The 15709-nt window shown below is 42.2% G+C and overlaps 1 protein-coding gene across 4 annotated transcripts in view; it reads left to right on the plus strand.

Annotated features, from left to right (window-relative positions):
• Positions 1–4499: 4499 nt before the first annotated feature.
• FRS3 (fibroblast growth factor receptor substrate 3) overlaps positions 4500–15709 on the plus strand; it is a 38608-nt gene continuing 27398 nt past the window's right edge. Inside the window, exons 1-2 of one of the 4 annotated variants that reach the window (XM_072137343.1) lie at positions 4500–4704; positions 13694–13829. The gene's annotated coding sequence lies outside the window, so the exon portion shown is untranslated. Of the gene's footprint in view, positions 4705–4827; positions 4887–9491; positions 9549–13693; positions 13830–15709 lie in introns of those variants that run through there. The other 3 variants (XM_072137344.1, XM_072137345.1, XM_072137346.1) reach the window with 3 other exon arrangements.

Raw genomic sequence — 15709 nt, forward strand, 5'->3', positions numbered from 1 at the left:
ATTGGTGCTGGTAATACAGAGCTGTGTAGGTAATAGATACAGTGTGGTGCTGGTAATACAGAGCTGTGTAGGTAATAGATGCAGTATTGGTGCTGGTAATACAGAGCTGTGTGGGTAATGGATACAGTATGGGTGCTGGTAATACAGAGCTGTGTAGGTAATAGATATAGTGTGGTGCTGGTAATACAGAGCTGTGTAGTTAATAGATACAATATGGTGCTGGTAATACAGAGCTGGGTGGGTAATGGATACAGTATTGGAGCTGGTAATACAGAGCTGTGTAGGTAATAGATACAGTGTGGTGCTGGTAATACAGAGCTGTGTAGTTAATAGATACAGTATGGTGCTGGTAATACAGAGCTGTGTGGGTAATGGATACAGTATTGGAGCTGGTAATACAGAGCTGTGTAGGTAATAGATACAGTATTGGTGCTGGTAATACAGAGCTGTGTAGGTAATAGATACAGTGTGGTGCTGGTAATACAGAGCTGTGTAGGTAATAGATACAGTATGGTGCTGGTAATACAGAGCTGTGTAGGTAATAGATACAGTGTGATGCTGGTAATACAGAGCTGTGTAGGTAATAGATACAATATGGTGCTGGTAATACAGAGCTGTGTAGGTAATAGATACAGTATTGGTGCTGGTAATACAGAGCTCTGTAGGTAATAGATACAGTATTGGTGCTGGTAATACAGAGCTGTGTAGATAATAGATACAGTATTGGTGCTGGTAATACAGAGCTGTGTAGGTAATAGATACAGTGTGGTGCTGGTAATACAGAGCTGTGTAGTTAATAGATACAGTATGGTGCTGGTAATACAGAGCTGTGTAGTTAATAGATACAGTATGGTGCTGGTAATACAGAGCTGTGTAGGTAATAGATACAGTGTGATGCTGGTAATACAGAGCTGTGTAGGTAATAGATACAATATGGTGCTGGTAATACAGAGCTGTGTAGGTAATAGATACAGTATTGGTGCTGGTAATACAGAGCTCTGTAGGTAATAGATACAGTATTGGTGCTGGTAATACAGAGCTGGGTAGGTAATAGATGCAGTATGATGCTGGTAATACAGAGCTGTGTAGGTAATAGATACAGTATTGGTGCTGGTAATACAGAGCTGTGTAGGTAATAGATGCAGTATTGGTGCTGGTAATACAGAGCTGTGTGAGTAATGGATACAGTATGGGTGCTGGTAATACAGAGCTGTGTAGGTAATAGATACAGTATTGGTGCTGGTAATACAGAGCTGTGTAGGTAATAGATACAGTATTGGTGCTGGTAATACAGAGCTGTGTGGGTAATGGATACAGTATTGGTGCTGGTAATACAGAGCTGTGTAGGTAATAGATACAGTGTGGTGCTGGTAATACAGAGCTGTGTGAGTAATGGATACAGTATGGGTGCTGGTAATACAGAGCTGTGTAGGTAATAGATACAGTATTGGTGCTGGTAATACAGAGCTGTGTAGTTAATAGATACAGTATTGGTGCTGGTAATACAGAGCTGTGTAGGTAATAGATACAGTGTGGTGCTGGTAATACAGAGCTGTGTAGTTAATAGATACAGTATGGTGCTGGTAATACAGAGCTGTGTGGGTAATGGATACAGTGTGGTGCTGGTAATACAGAGCTGGGTGGGTAATGGATACAATATGGTGTTGGTAATATAGAGCTGTGTAGGTAATAGATACAGTGTGATGCTGGTAATACAGAGCTGTGTAGGTAATAGATACAATATGGTGCTGGTAATACAGAGCTCTGTAGGTAATAGATACAGTATTGGTGCTGGTAATACAGAGCTGTGTAGGTAATAGATGCAGTATTGGTGCTGGTAATACAGAGCTCTGTAGGTAATAGATACAGTATTGGTGCTGGTAATACAGAGCTCTGTAGGTAATAGATACAGTGTGGTGCTGGTAATACAGAGCTGTGTAGGTAATAGATACAGTATTGGTGCTGGTAATACAGAGCTGTGTAGGTAATAGAAACAGTGTGGTGCTGGTAATACAGAGCTGTGTAGTTAATAGATACAGTATGGTGCTGGTAATACAGAGCTGTGTAGGTAATAGATACAGTATGGTGCTGGTAATACAGAGCTGTGTAGGTAATAGATACAATATGGTGCTGGTAATACAGAGCTGTGTAGGTAATAGATACAGTGTGGTGCTGGTAATACAGAGCTCTGTAGGTAATAGATACAGTATTGGTGCTGGTAATACAGAGCTGGGTAGGTAATAGATACAGTATGATGCTGGTAATACAGAGCTGTGTAGGTAATAGATACAGTATTGGTGCTGGTAATACAGAGCTGTGTAGGTAATAGATACAGTATTGGTGCTGGTAATACAGAGCTGTGTAGGTAATAGATACAGTGTGGTGCTGGTGATACAGAGCTGTGTAGGTAATAGATGCAGTATTGGTGCTGGTAATACAGAGCTGTGTGGGTAATGGATACAGTATGGGTGCTGGTAATACAGAGCTGGGTGGGTAATGGATACAGTATTGGAGCTGGTAATACAGAGCTGTGTAGGTAATAGATACAGTATTGGTGCTGGTAATACAGAGCTGGGTAGGTAATAGATACAGTGTGGTGCTGGTAATACAGAGCTGTGTAGTTAATAGATACAGTATGGTGCTGGTAATACAGAGCTGTGTAGGTAATAGATACAGTGTGGTGCTGGTAATACAGAGCGGTGTAGTTAATAGATACAGTATGGTGCTGGTAATACAGAGCTGTGTAGGTAATGGATACAGTGTGATGCTGGTAATACAGAGCGGTGTAGGTAATAGATACAATATGGTGCTGGTAATACAGAGCTGTGTAGGTAATAGATACAGTGTGGTGCTGGTAATACAGAGCTCTGTAGGTAATAGATACAGTATTGGTGCTGGTAATACAGAGCTGTGTAGGTAATAGATACAGTATTGGTGCTGGTAATACAGAGCTGTGTAGGTAATAGATACAGTATTGGTGCTGGTAATACAGAGCTGTGTAGGTAATAGATACAGTGTGGTGCTGGTAATACAGAGCTGTGTAGTTAATAGATACAGTATGGTGCTGGTAATACAGAGCTGTGTAGGTAATAGATACAGTGTGATGCTGGTAATACAGAGCTGTGTAGGTAATAGATACAATATGGTGCTGGTAATACAGAGCTGGGTAGGTAATAGATACAGTGTGGTGCTGGTAATACAGAGCTCTGTAGGTAATAGATACAGTATTGGTGCTGGTAATACAGAGCTGGGTAGGTAATAGATACAGTATGATGCTGGTAATACAGAGCTGTGTAGGTAATAGATACAGTATTGGTGCTGGTAATACAGAGCTGTGTAGGTAATAGATACAGTATTGGTGCTGGTAATACAGAGCTGTGTGGTTAATAGTTACAGTATTGATGCTGGTAATACAGAGCTGTGCATGTACTAGATGCAGTGTGGTGCTGGTAATACAGAGCTGTGTGGGCAATGGATACAGTATTGGTGCTGGTAATACAGAGCTGTGTGGGTAATGGATACAGTGTGGTGCTGGTAATACAGAGCTGCGTGGGTAATGGATACAGTATTGGTGCTGGTAATACAGAGCTGTGTAGGTAATATATACAGTATTGGTGCTGGTAATACAGATCTGTGTAGGTAATAGATAGAGTATTGGTGCTCGTAATACAGAGCTGTATAGGTAATATATACAGTATAGGTATTGGTAATACAGAGCTGTGTGGGTAATGGATACAGTGTGGTGCTGGTAATAAGAGCTGTGTAGGTACTAGATGCAGTGTGGTGCTGGTAATACAGAGCTGTGCATGTACAAGATGCAGTGTGGTGCTGGTAATAAGAGCTGTGTAGGTAATAGATACAATATGGTGCTGGTATTACAGAGCTGTGTAGGTACTAGATGCAGTGTGGTGCTGGTAATACAGAGCTGTGCATGTACAAGATGCAGTGTGGTGCTGGTAATAAGAGCTGTGTAGGTACTAGATGCAGTGTGGTGCTGGTAATACAGAGCTGTATAGGTAATATATACAGTATTGATGCTGGTAATACAGAGCTGTGCATGTACTAGATGCAGTGTGGTGCTGGTAATACAGAGCTGTGCATGTACAAGATGCAGTGTGGTGCTGGTAATAAGAGCTGTGTAGGTACTAGATGCAGTGTGGTGCTGGTAATACAGAGCTGTATAGGTAATATATACAGTATTGATGCTGGTAAAACAGACTGCATGTACTAGATGTAGTGTGGTGCTGGTAATACAGAGCTGTGCATGTACAAGATGCAGTGTGGTGCTGGTAATAACAGCTGTGTAGGTACAAGATGCAGTGTGGTGCTGGTAATAACAGCTGTGTAGGTACTAGATGCAGTGTGGTGCTGGTAATACATGTAATGCAGCGCTGTATGAGTGATGCATGCAATGCAGCATTGGTTTCAGGAGGCAGCAATGTGTCATCTACAGGTTCAGTTCACAGTCTGCGTCCTCCCAGACATGTGACAGATCACATGGTCATGACATCATGAAAGGTCCTGGAGCCCACTAGGGTTTAGCATCTATGCTGCGCTTTGGTGTCGGGGGGCCGTGCTTTCTCCGCGCCGCGATGTGAATGGGAATACCGGATGAAGCGGCTCTCGGAGAGCTGTGTGTGAGGGGAAGAGCCCGGGGATGGCGCTGCAGTGGACGGGCTGCGAGGAGTGACACCAAGGAGACATGTTAGTACTGCTGTGTGTGTGTCACAGCGATGTATTGATTGAATGGGCACCGGCCGCTTTATTGCTCCTGTGTCCTACACGGATACATTGCCTGTGACTGTACATCCGATGCCTGTGGGGGGCCGTGCAGGCTGCGGCCGCTGTGTACATGATCAGCAGTGCCAGTCTGCCGGCTGTGCCAGGTAAACAAAAAGGCCTACAGAATGGATTGTGCACAGGCAGCAGTGTATGATGTGCCATAGGATCTGTATTGTGTGATACATGGCTCATCTCAGGTTCAGATCCCATGATGCTCATGTTCTGACATGTCATCAACAGACAAATGCTATGGTTATAATATCCCTAGAGGCCTGTGTTGTGCACTATTTTGGGTCTGGCTATGGTTATCCTTTCACCATTGGGACCAACAAGTAGTAGATGGATTTTGCCAAATCAAATTATCTTACTGTTAAACAGACAAGGCTGCTCATTGGGCTATTCTCATTGAATAGTCAGATCCAACCACTGCTCTGTTTGGTTGGGAGACCTCTCACCCAAAATGGGATGTGCACCTATCTGGTGTTTGTGACTAATCCTGTGAATATGAATACATTCCCTTTTATAGTGCTTCCCCAAGACAAAATTTACAGACGGCTGAAAAATCATCTATAGTCTTAAAAAATCCCCATTTACAGCTCCTGCCTCAGCATTTCTGGCAGTGCCTCCCCTTAGTGTTCGCTGCTAGGGACTGGAATTAGGCTGTGGTAGTGACCAGAGCAAAAACACAGAAACTAGGCAGCCCTGCTGAGTGGTTCACCTGGTAGAGGAACATGTTTGTCTAAATTGTAGACTATTTCCATTCTCTGCTGTGCTTGTGTATCTGCAAAAAGTGATAGAATACGTTTTTTCTTCTACAATGTTAGTGTACCAACAGTTTTTTGTCTGTATTCATTGCCGTTTAGAGCTTAAAGGGGTATTCTCGTCTGGGCATTCACATCCAGATTCATTAATCTGCCATACATAAACATTTCTTCAATTAGATGTTATTAAAACATTTTTACCTGTGTGAAGATAATTTCTCATTAAAGTAGTGAAATGGTCCCTTAGAAACAAGACTGTCCTTGGATACGGCCACCTCTGCTGGAGGGATTGCACAAAGAAACAAAAGGTTTTTGTATATGAAATGTCCGGGAGTTGCTGAGTGTCCCACAGCCATCCTGTGGTAATGAACGTGAATCAATGCCAAAATGTGAGGTGGTCGTATCCGGGGAAGCTATCTCATTTCTAAGGGACAACATGGCTACATTTATGAGAAATTATCTTCACACAGGAACATTTTTTTTTTTAATAACGTCCAATTGAAGAAATGTTTTATTTATAGCAAATTAATTAAATTAAATGTAAAAGCCCAGATGGGAATATCCCTTTAACAAGTGAAAGTAAGTAATTGGATGCTCTGTGCGGGGATTGATTGAGCTCCCCATGATCATGTTCCTGGCCTGCAAAAAATAATCTGATCATACTAATCATTTTTGATTAGTCATCTATATTTTATCTGCTTTTACACAAAAAAAAAAAAGTAAGGCCGGCAAATGATGTCACCCGATTGATCCTTTTGAAGGGGCACGTGCATAGCAACTGATAAGTAAAAACGGATGACACACAAGACATCTACGTGGCCCAAGTTGCAAACATGGGCAGGAATAGAACTAGAAAAACGTGTTCATGTGTATGGGTCAATTGAAATGACTGTGTCATCAGTTAAGCAATTAGATACGAACAATAATAATTTCTATAATTGTTTCTATTGAGCACTTATTTACGGAGATGAGTTCCAAGAAGAGGGTGCCTCTCAAAGTTTATTTCTGAGTTTATAAATTGTGTACAGATTCCTGTCGCTTAGAAAGATAAAGTGGAAAAAAGCCATATACGACAATAGTAGTATTGCAGTGTAAGGGTCATACAATTGCACATTCAAAAACCCTAGGAGAGAGAATAAAATTATAATAAAAAAAATCTAAATTAAATTTAAAACCCAAAAATATGCATCAACACATTAAGTACCCTTATGTGTGAAAATGCTCATACTATTAAAACATAAAAATAACTTGCAATATGTTTTTGATAAGTTGTACAGCTTCTCAGTACGTTGAACAGAATATTAAATTGTGCATCTAGGAAGTGTCACAGTTTATACGGTTGAAAAAAGACACTTGTCCTCCAAGTTCAACCAAGGAAGGGATTGCATGAAGAAGGGATTTAGGGGAAGCAATTCTATATAACATAACCATCAGGAGTCGCGATAACACCTCTACACACATCATAGACGCGTTTAGAGGCTGATTTACTCCCCAAAAAAATCACCAAGCGTATTAATACGCTTGGTGATTTTTCTGTGGGCTGCCGCTTCCAAGCGGTGCCGGCGCCGGCTGCGTTCCTGCAAGATATTCTCTGCAGGATCGCAGCGCTGAGTGGCTGGAGGCAGGACAGGGAGGAACTTCCTGCTTACAGTTCGAGCCTCTCCCACGGAGCGCGCGGGGTGAGAGGCGGAGGAGGAGCCGCCGCGCGCGGGGTGAGAGGCGGAGGAGGAGCCGCCGCGCGCGGGGTGAGAGGCGGAGGAGGAGCCGCGCGTGGGGTGGGCTGGGATATCTGTTGCTCATGGTCTGTGTGCGATTGTGCACACAGCCAGTAACAGGATTGTGCTGTCTATGTGACAGCCCAATCGTGTACTGTTACAGGGGGCTGATTATTATCAGTCACAGCATCCCCTGTATACAGTGAGAGGCATGCAGGGAAGGTGCTGTATGCACCCTCTCTGTGTGTCGCTGTATGCACCCTCTCTGTGTGTCGCTGTATGCACCCTCTCTGCGTGTCGCTGTATGCACCCTCTCTGCGTGTCGCTGTATGCACCCTCTCTGCGTGTCTCTGTATGCACCCTCTCTGCGTGTCTCTGTATACACCCTCTCTGCGTGTCTCTGTATACACCCTCTCTGCGTGTCTCTGTATACACCCTCTCTGCGTGTCTCTGTATACACCCTCTCTGCGTGTCTCTGTATACACCCTCTCTGCGTGTCTCTGTATACACCCTCTCTGCGTGTCTCTGTATACACCCTCTCTGCGTGTCTCTGTATACACCCTCTCTGCGTGTCTCTGTATACACCCTCTCTGCGTGTCTCTGTATACACCCTCTCTGCGTGTCTCTGTATACACCCTCTCTGCGTGTCTCTGTATACACCCTCTCTGCGTGTCTCTGTATACACCCTCTCTGCGTGTCTCTGTATACACCCTCTCTGCGTGTCTCTGTATACACCCTCTCTGCGTGTCTCTGTATACAGATCACTGATGACAGTGATCCAAATGGCTCTTACCATTAGATCATTGTTATCTGTGATATATATTTGAGTAAAGCAAGGCACACATATATATTGTGTTCCTCCCTAAATGTGCCCCTGTAAACAAAAATAAAAAACAAAAAAAAGAGTTGTTCCCAAACCGCCAAAAATAAATTAAATAAAATTTCAGCAGCATCAGCCCCAGACTGGTCTGGGGGCTGCCATCAGCCATAGTCCGCTCTGTAGACAATAAGGCTGCATTCACACAAACGTATGCCCACCAGGCCGTAGCGGGGCAGGCATGCCTTCAGTGCCATGGAGAGGAGGAGGGTCACCCCACCCCTCTCCATTAAAATGCATTGGGTACGGGCCGTAACACAGGGAAAGACATGTCATTTTCCCGTGTATGGAGCTGTATCTTTTGAAGACATAAGTACAGACACAAGCTTGCAGCCGTACATACGTCCCCCATATGGTAGTGTGAATGTAGCCTAAGGGTGAGGTTATTACATACATTTTCAAACGCATCACAACCGGTGAGAAGAGATTTGCCTAATTACATTGGTGTCAACATTTCATTTACAAAACGCAATAAAATTGCGTTGATGCATGCGTTTTGTTAACACAATGTTGACAGCAATGTAATTGGGCAAATCTCTTCTCAGCTGTTCTGATGTATTTGAAAACACCATGTGTGAACACACCACAAAAATGTTGTGCACCACTCGTTTAATAGATACTTGCTATTTGAGGGTGCATTCACACGATGCGTTGCGTTTTTTACGGATTCCAAAGGCTTCAACCTTGATCACATGTTGAAGTAACATTGTTTCCATTGCATATGCTAAAACGCAATGTTACTTCAGCACGTGAAGCCTTTGGATACGTCAAAAAACGCATAAAAAATGTCTGAGAATTCAAATTAGACCCTATCCCGTGGATAGGGCCTAACTTGAATTTGTGGGAAAATCCTTTTAAGCACAGAAAACAGGAGCTGTTACTTTCGTACTCCTCCTCGGTTAAAAATACTCCTCAAAAATTGTGAGAGGAGTATTATTACCCTTCTGGAAAAATGTTAGTGCAACCTCTGATAACCATCAATGTTATTTACGTGTAAAAAGGCATCTAGACCCTTCTTGAAGCTCTCTGCTGTCCCTGCTGTGACCAGCCCCTGAGGCAGGCTATTCCACAGATTGACAGTTCTCATAGTAAAAAAAAACCCTGTCGCCTCTGGTGATTAAACCTTGATTTCTCCAAACGGAGACAGTGCCCCCTCGTCTTTTGATTTGATTTAATGTGAAACAACTTTCCACCATATTTTTTGTATGGACCATTCATATATTTAAATAAATTAATCATGTCCCCCTGTAGTCATCTCTTTTCCAGACTAAATAAATCTAGTTGTTTTAATCTTTCCTCATAATGAAGACCCTCCATACCCCTTATCATTTTAGTGGCTCTACGTTGAACCCTCTCCAGCTCCAGGGCATCCTTTTTATAGACCGGTGCCCAGAACTGGACAGTATATTCCAGGTAAGGCGGAACCCATGCCTTGTACAGTGGTAATAGTACATCCCTATCACAAGAGTCCATACCACTTTTGATACATGACAAGAACCTACTGGCTTTAGAGGCAGCTGATTGACATTGCATGCTGTTATTCAATTTTTTATCTACTAGTACCCCCAGGTCCTTCTCAACAAGCGACTCTCCCAGATTTACTCCCCCAAGGACATATTTTGCCTTTGGATTATTGGCCCCCAGGTGCATAACCTTACATTTATCCACATTAAACCTCATTTGCCAAGTGGATGTCCAAGTTACCCTGCAGCCTATGGACATCCTCCATAGACTGCATTACACTACACAGCTTGGTGTCATCTGCAAAAATAGACACAGTGCTATTAATTCCTACCTCTGTATGATAAATAAATATATTAACCCCTTCCCGACGCGCGCCGTACTAGTACGGCGCCCCGGGTCCCGGTGCATGGAGAGGGCTCGCGGGCCGAGCCCTCTCCATAGCTGGTAAGTCTTTGCTGCATATTGCTAGCGGGTGTCTTCACCTCGATCGCCGCCGGCAATGCTGCCGGCGGCTTCAAAGGGATGGCGCCGCATGGGCGCCGCCATCTTGTCGTGGATCGCTGCTCCCCGATGACGTCACGGGGAGCGGCGATCCGTCGCCATGGTAACCTCGGGTATTCCAAATACCCGAGGCTACTTCGTTTTAACCCATGCATTACAATGTGCTAATTGCACATTGTAATGCATGGGGAGTAAAATCCACATATACTGCCATACTGTAGTATGGCAGTATACGATAGGATCGATCAGACTACCTAGGGTTAGAGTACCCTAGGGAGTCTGAAAAATAGTAAAAGTAAAAATAAAAAAAAGTTTAAAAAAAAAAATTATAATAAAAACCCCTAAAAATTCAAATCACCCCCCTTTCCCTAGAACTGATATAAAAATAAATAAACAGTAAAAATCATAAACACATTAGGTATCGCCGCGTCCGAAAATGCCCGATCTATCAAAATATGATAATGTTTTTTCACTATGTTTAACCCCGTAACGGAAAATAGCGTCCAAAGTCGAAAATGGCATTTTTTTGCCATTTTGAAAAATATAAAAAAATTAATAAAAAGTGATCAAAAGGTCGCACAGTCCCAAAAATTATAGTAATGAAAACGCCATCAAAATTTGCAAAAAATGACACTATCCACAGCTCCGTACACCAAAGTATGAAAAAGTTATTGGCCCCAGAAGATGGCAAAATAAAAAAAAAATATTTTGTACAGGAGGTTTTAATTTTTTTAAATGTATGAAAACATTATAAAACCTATACAAATTTGGTATCCACGTGATCGTACCGACCCAAAGAATAAAGTAGACATGTCATTTGGGACGCAGAGTGAAAGCTGTAAAATCCAAGCCCACAAGAAAACGTCACAAATGTGGTTTTTCACCATTTTCACTGCATTTGGAATTTTTTTCCCGCTTCCCAGTACACGCCATAGAATATTAAATACCGTCACTATGAAGTTCAATTTGTTACGCAGAAAATAAGCTATAACACAGCTCTTTATGTGGAAAAATAAAAAAGTTATAGATTTTTGAAGTTGGTGAGTGAAAAATGGAAGTGAAAAAACTAAAAAAGGCCAAGTCGTTAAGGGGTTAAATAGTAGTGGACCAAGCACAGAACCCTGGGGTACACCACTCATAACTGGTGACCATTGCGAGTAGGAATCATTGACCACAACTCTCTGGATACGATCCTTCAGACAATTCTAATCCAATTGCAAATGATTTCTGCCAAACCAATAGCCCTAATCTTACCCATAAGGCATCTATGAGAGACAGTGTCAAATGCCTTTGCAAAGTCCAAGAACACAATATCTACAGCTGCTCCTCCATCCAGGCACCTGCTCACCTCTTCATAGAAGCAGATAAGGTTAGTTTGACAAATTCTATTCTTAGTAAACCCATGCTGGCTGTCACTTATTATTCTATTTGATGTCACATACTCCAGTATGTAGTCTTTTACTAACCCTTCCAGTATTTTCCCCACAATGGAAGTTAAGCTTACAGGCCTGTAATTGCCTGGTGAAGTTCTAGAGCCTTTTTTATATATTGGCGCCACATTTGCCTAGCGCCAGTCACTTGGCACCACACCAGACATTACGGAATCCCTGAAGATTTTAGACAGTGGTACAGCAATAACAGAACTGAGTTCTTTAAAAACTCTGGGGTGTAACCCATCTGGTCCAGGAGCCTTGTACACATTGATTTTATTGAGCTTAGATTGGATCATGTCTACATTCATCCAGTCTATTATATTACAGGATGCATGACCCGCACTGGCACCACCCACATCAGAAGTTCTCTCTTCTATAAACGGAGCTAAAAAACCTATTAAGTTTCTCCGCCTTCTCTTGGTCTCCAACCTGTTCTGACCCATTTTTTTTTTTTGCATTGATATACTTTTTGCATTTTGAATGCCCTCTTTTTCTCATTAATTGTCCTTTTACCTGTACCTGTAAGCCACGCAGGGTGTAATCTAGCCCGTCTATACTTGTTACCTATTGGAATAAATATAGAAGTATAATGACCCAGGATAGATTTGAATTTCTCCCATTTACCATTAGTATTATAATTTGACAGTATGTGATCCCAGTCTATATCTTGTATTGCAGCCCTGAATTTCTGGAAATTAGCCCTCCTAAGTACAATTTGCCCTGTAGGTAACATGTAAAGCAGAGATGTCATTTGGAGCTGTAAAATCCTGGGTCCACAACTCATATAATGTGCTATTCGCTACAGCCCGAGGTTTAAAATGCCCCCTTCCCTGCAGCTGCCCTTTTTTTTTTTCTGTATCCCCCTTTTAATGTTTTAAAAAGAAGACGGCTACAGAAGCATTATAATACCCCTTTTTCTATAGCAACCCCCACATACCTATAATGTCCCAGCAACGGCCTCCCTTCACTACTAACATGGCCCAGCTGTCTCCCTTCACCAATAACACGTCTCAGCTGCAGCCTCCCCTACCTAGTAACATGTCCAGCGGCGACTTTCCCTCACTAATAATATGTCCAGCGGCGACTTTCCCTCACTAATAATATGTCCAGCGGCGACTTTCCCGCACTAATAATATGTCCAGCGGCGACTTTCCCGCACTAATAATATGTCCAGCGGCGACTTTCCCGCACTAATAATATGTCCAGCGGCGACTTTCCCTCACTAATAATATGTCCAGCGGCGACTTTCCCTCACTAATAATATGTCCAGCGGCGACTTTCCCTCACTAATAATATGTCCAGCGGCGACTTTCCCTCACTAATAATATGTCCAGCGGCGACTTTCCCTCACTAATAATATGTCCAGCGGCGACTTTCCCTCACTAATAATATGTCCAGCGGCGACTTTCCCGCACTAATAATATGTCCAGCGGCGACTTTCCCGCACTAATAATATGTCCAGCGGCGACTTTCCCTCACTAGTAACATGGCCCTGGCGGTGCCACTCCCATAAAATGCCTCCCCCCCCCGCAGCAGTACTTTCCCACTAATTAAATCCACAGCAGGGGCCCCATTAAAAAAAACAAAGAATACACTCACCTGTGGCGCTCCTCTTCAGCTCACGACCCCGACTTCATCTCTCCTCAGATTCCCGGCAGTGAGAGCTCTCTGCTGTCCCTACTGTGACCAGCGCCTGAGGCAGGCTATTCCACAGATTCACAGTTTCACTTGTCGCCTGTGAGGATTAAACCTTGTTTTGCCCAGACAAAACTAATGTCTACAAAACTAGTACTAGAGACTACATAGAACTGCAGCAATTTTTTCTGTTATACTCTATGCAGTCTTTATATTTACACTCGCACTAACTGATGAAAACAAATGATGGAATTACTGAAATGAGAAACTGAAACCCTACATTACATTTCACTAGTTCATTTACCTTCAGGTTTCTTACTGAGATCCAATGTATTAGTGTTTTTTCTGTCTTGCCTTATCCTTCTATTTTTCTTTTTAAAGTAAATTTCGCTGCTGATCTTTATATTTCTGCTTTTTGATCATAGATGGAGTAAGCGCTATTACAGGACACTAGTTGCCTTCTTTCCTCCTATGGAAGCATTTATACTGGGCTTAACTGTATGCCTCTTTCATTTTTTCTGGCAGGTAGAATGTGGATGGAAGTCGATCATGTAGCCCTTTCTGGCCTCACTGGTTCAATGTCATCAAGCATAGAGATGATGTAGTGGAGTGGCATTTATAGGCCCTGAATACTAAGAATAATCTTCATGGCCTCATTAAGGTACAGAATAAATAAGTCACTAAATTTTTTCATAGTATTTTAGAACACGTGAAATGTGGGAAGCTTTCATGCAAAATAATTGAAATGTGTTTTACATGTCTTGGTTTACTTGCATGGTTTAGTCATGTTCCAACAATTTACTGTAGCCTTGTGAGGGATATAAGCTGAATACACTATAGTATGACCTTAATGTGGGTATCAAACCTACACAACCAAACAATTATCACATAGAATTACAACTTGTAGAAATACATAGAGACCTACCATGAATAGAAGATTTAACCCCTTTAATCCCCAACATCATGGTGTGGCAACGGGTGCATGAACGGTGCTCATGAGCTGTAGTAGACATACAGTAGTATTGCAATATATGGCAGGATTCATCAGACCCCCTAACGTTGAAGTGTCATAGTTGGTGGGGGGAGGGAGGTGTCTAAAATTACAGAACAAAAAAGTACTCTCAAATCACCCCCTTTCCTTCGAATAAATAAATAAAATCTTGAACATGTTCGGTATTGTCGTGCCCCAAATATAAAAATGGTTGTTTACAATGGTGAACCCTGCAACGGAAAATATTGCCAAAATGTCCGAATTCCCCCCTTTTAGCCATTTTGCAACACATACCGTATTTTTCGGACTATAAGGCACACAAAAAATCCTTTGATTTTTCTCATAGTCCAGTGCGCCTTATATATGAACCTTACTTACAGACAACGGCTGCCGTCACCTGCTGGTCATTCATCCTTATAATCAGGTGCGCCTTATAATCCGGTGCACTTATATATGAACCTAGACTTTTAAGCAGGCATTTATTGATGGTGCGCCTTATAGTCCGAAAAATACGGTAAAAATTTTAATAAAAAGTGATTAAAAGGCAAATAAGCAATGAAAATGTTATCTCATCTTATTACACCTTGCACAGCTCTATACACCAAAATATGAAAAGTTGTTTTGTTTTTTTCCTTACAGAAGATTAACTTTTTTAAGTTTTTAAATCTACTAAAACATAATAAAACTTATATAGATTTATCTTTGTGATAGTATAAATAAAGTAAATATGTCATTTGTAAGGCAAATTAAAAGCCATAAAAACAGGGTCCAAAAGAAAATGGAGCAAATGTGTTTTTTTTTTTTTTTTGTTTTGTTTCACTGCATTTGAAATTTTATTTAAGCTTCCCAGTACACGGTATGGAATATTAAATACTGTCACTAAGATGTTACGCATGAAAACAGGCGTTTATACAGCTCTGTGTGCGGAAAAATTAAAAAAACACATGGCATTTTCAAAGTGGGAAGTGAAAAATGAAAATGTAAAACTGAAAAGGGCTGTCTCCTTAAAGAAACCTACCATGAGGAATCTACTATCAGGATACTATAAGTAGCCTCTGCAGTTAATTTACATATTCCTAAAATAAAGTTTTTAACAAGTTAGGTTAGATTCCAGGATTATAAAATTACAGATTAGGGCAGAGGCAGGCAGGAGTAATATACCATCAGATCTACTTCTGATGGTAGATTGCTCACTGTAGGTTTCATTTAAGGGGTCAATCACAATAGCCTAATGGGCAGGGCCGGATCATAATGGGGGCTCCCACCACTTTGCCCTTAACGGGGCCCCCACCAAATGCGGGCGATTCGGGCGGTCGCATGACCGAATCGCCAACAGTTTATTTGGCTCCGTCTCCCTGGGCGGCGGGCCGAATCCCGCCGATGTGCCTGACTTTAGTCTATGGCAGAGTGAGGGAACAATAAGTTCCCTGTTTTGCCATAGACGGTCGGGTTTAAACAAAGCTGGTGGCTTCTGTAGGCATCATGGTGGTTGCTGGGGGAGCTGTATACAGTGGTTGCTGTGGGAGCTGTATACAGTGGTTGCTGGGGAG

The sequence above is a fragment of the Engystomops pustulosus genome, chromosome 2 (genome assembly GCF_040894005.1).
Source record: "Engystomops pustulosus chromosome 2, aEngPut4.maternal, whole genome shotgun sequence".
Classification (NCBI taxonomy): Eukaryota; Metazoa; Chordata; class Amphibia; order Anura; family Leptodactylidae; genus Engystomops; species Engystomops pustulosus.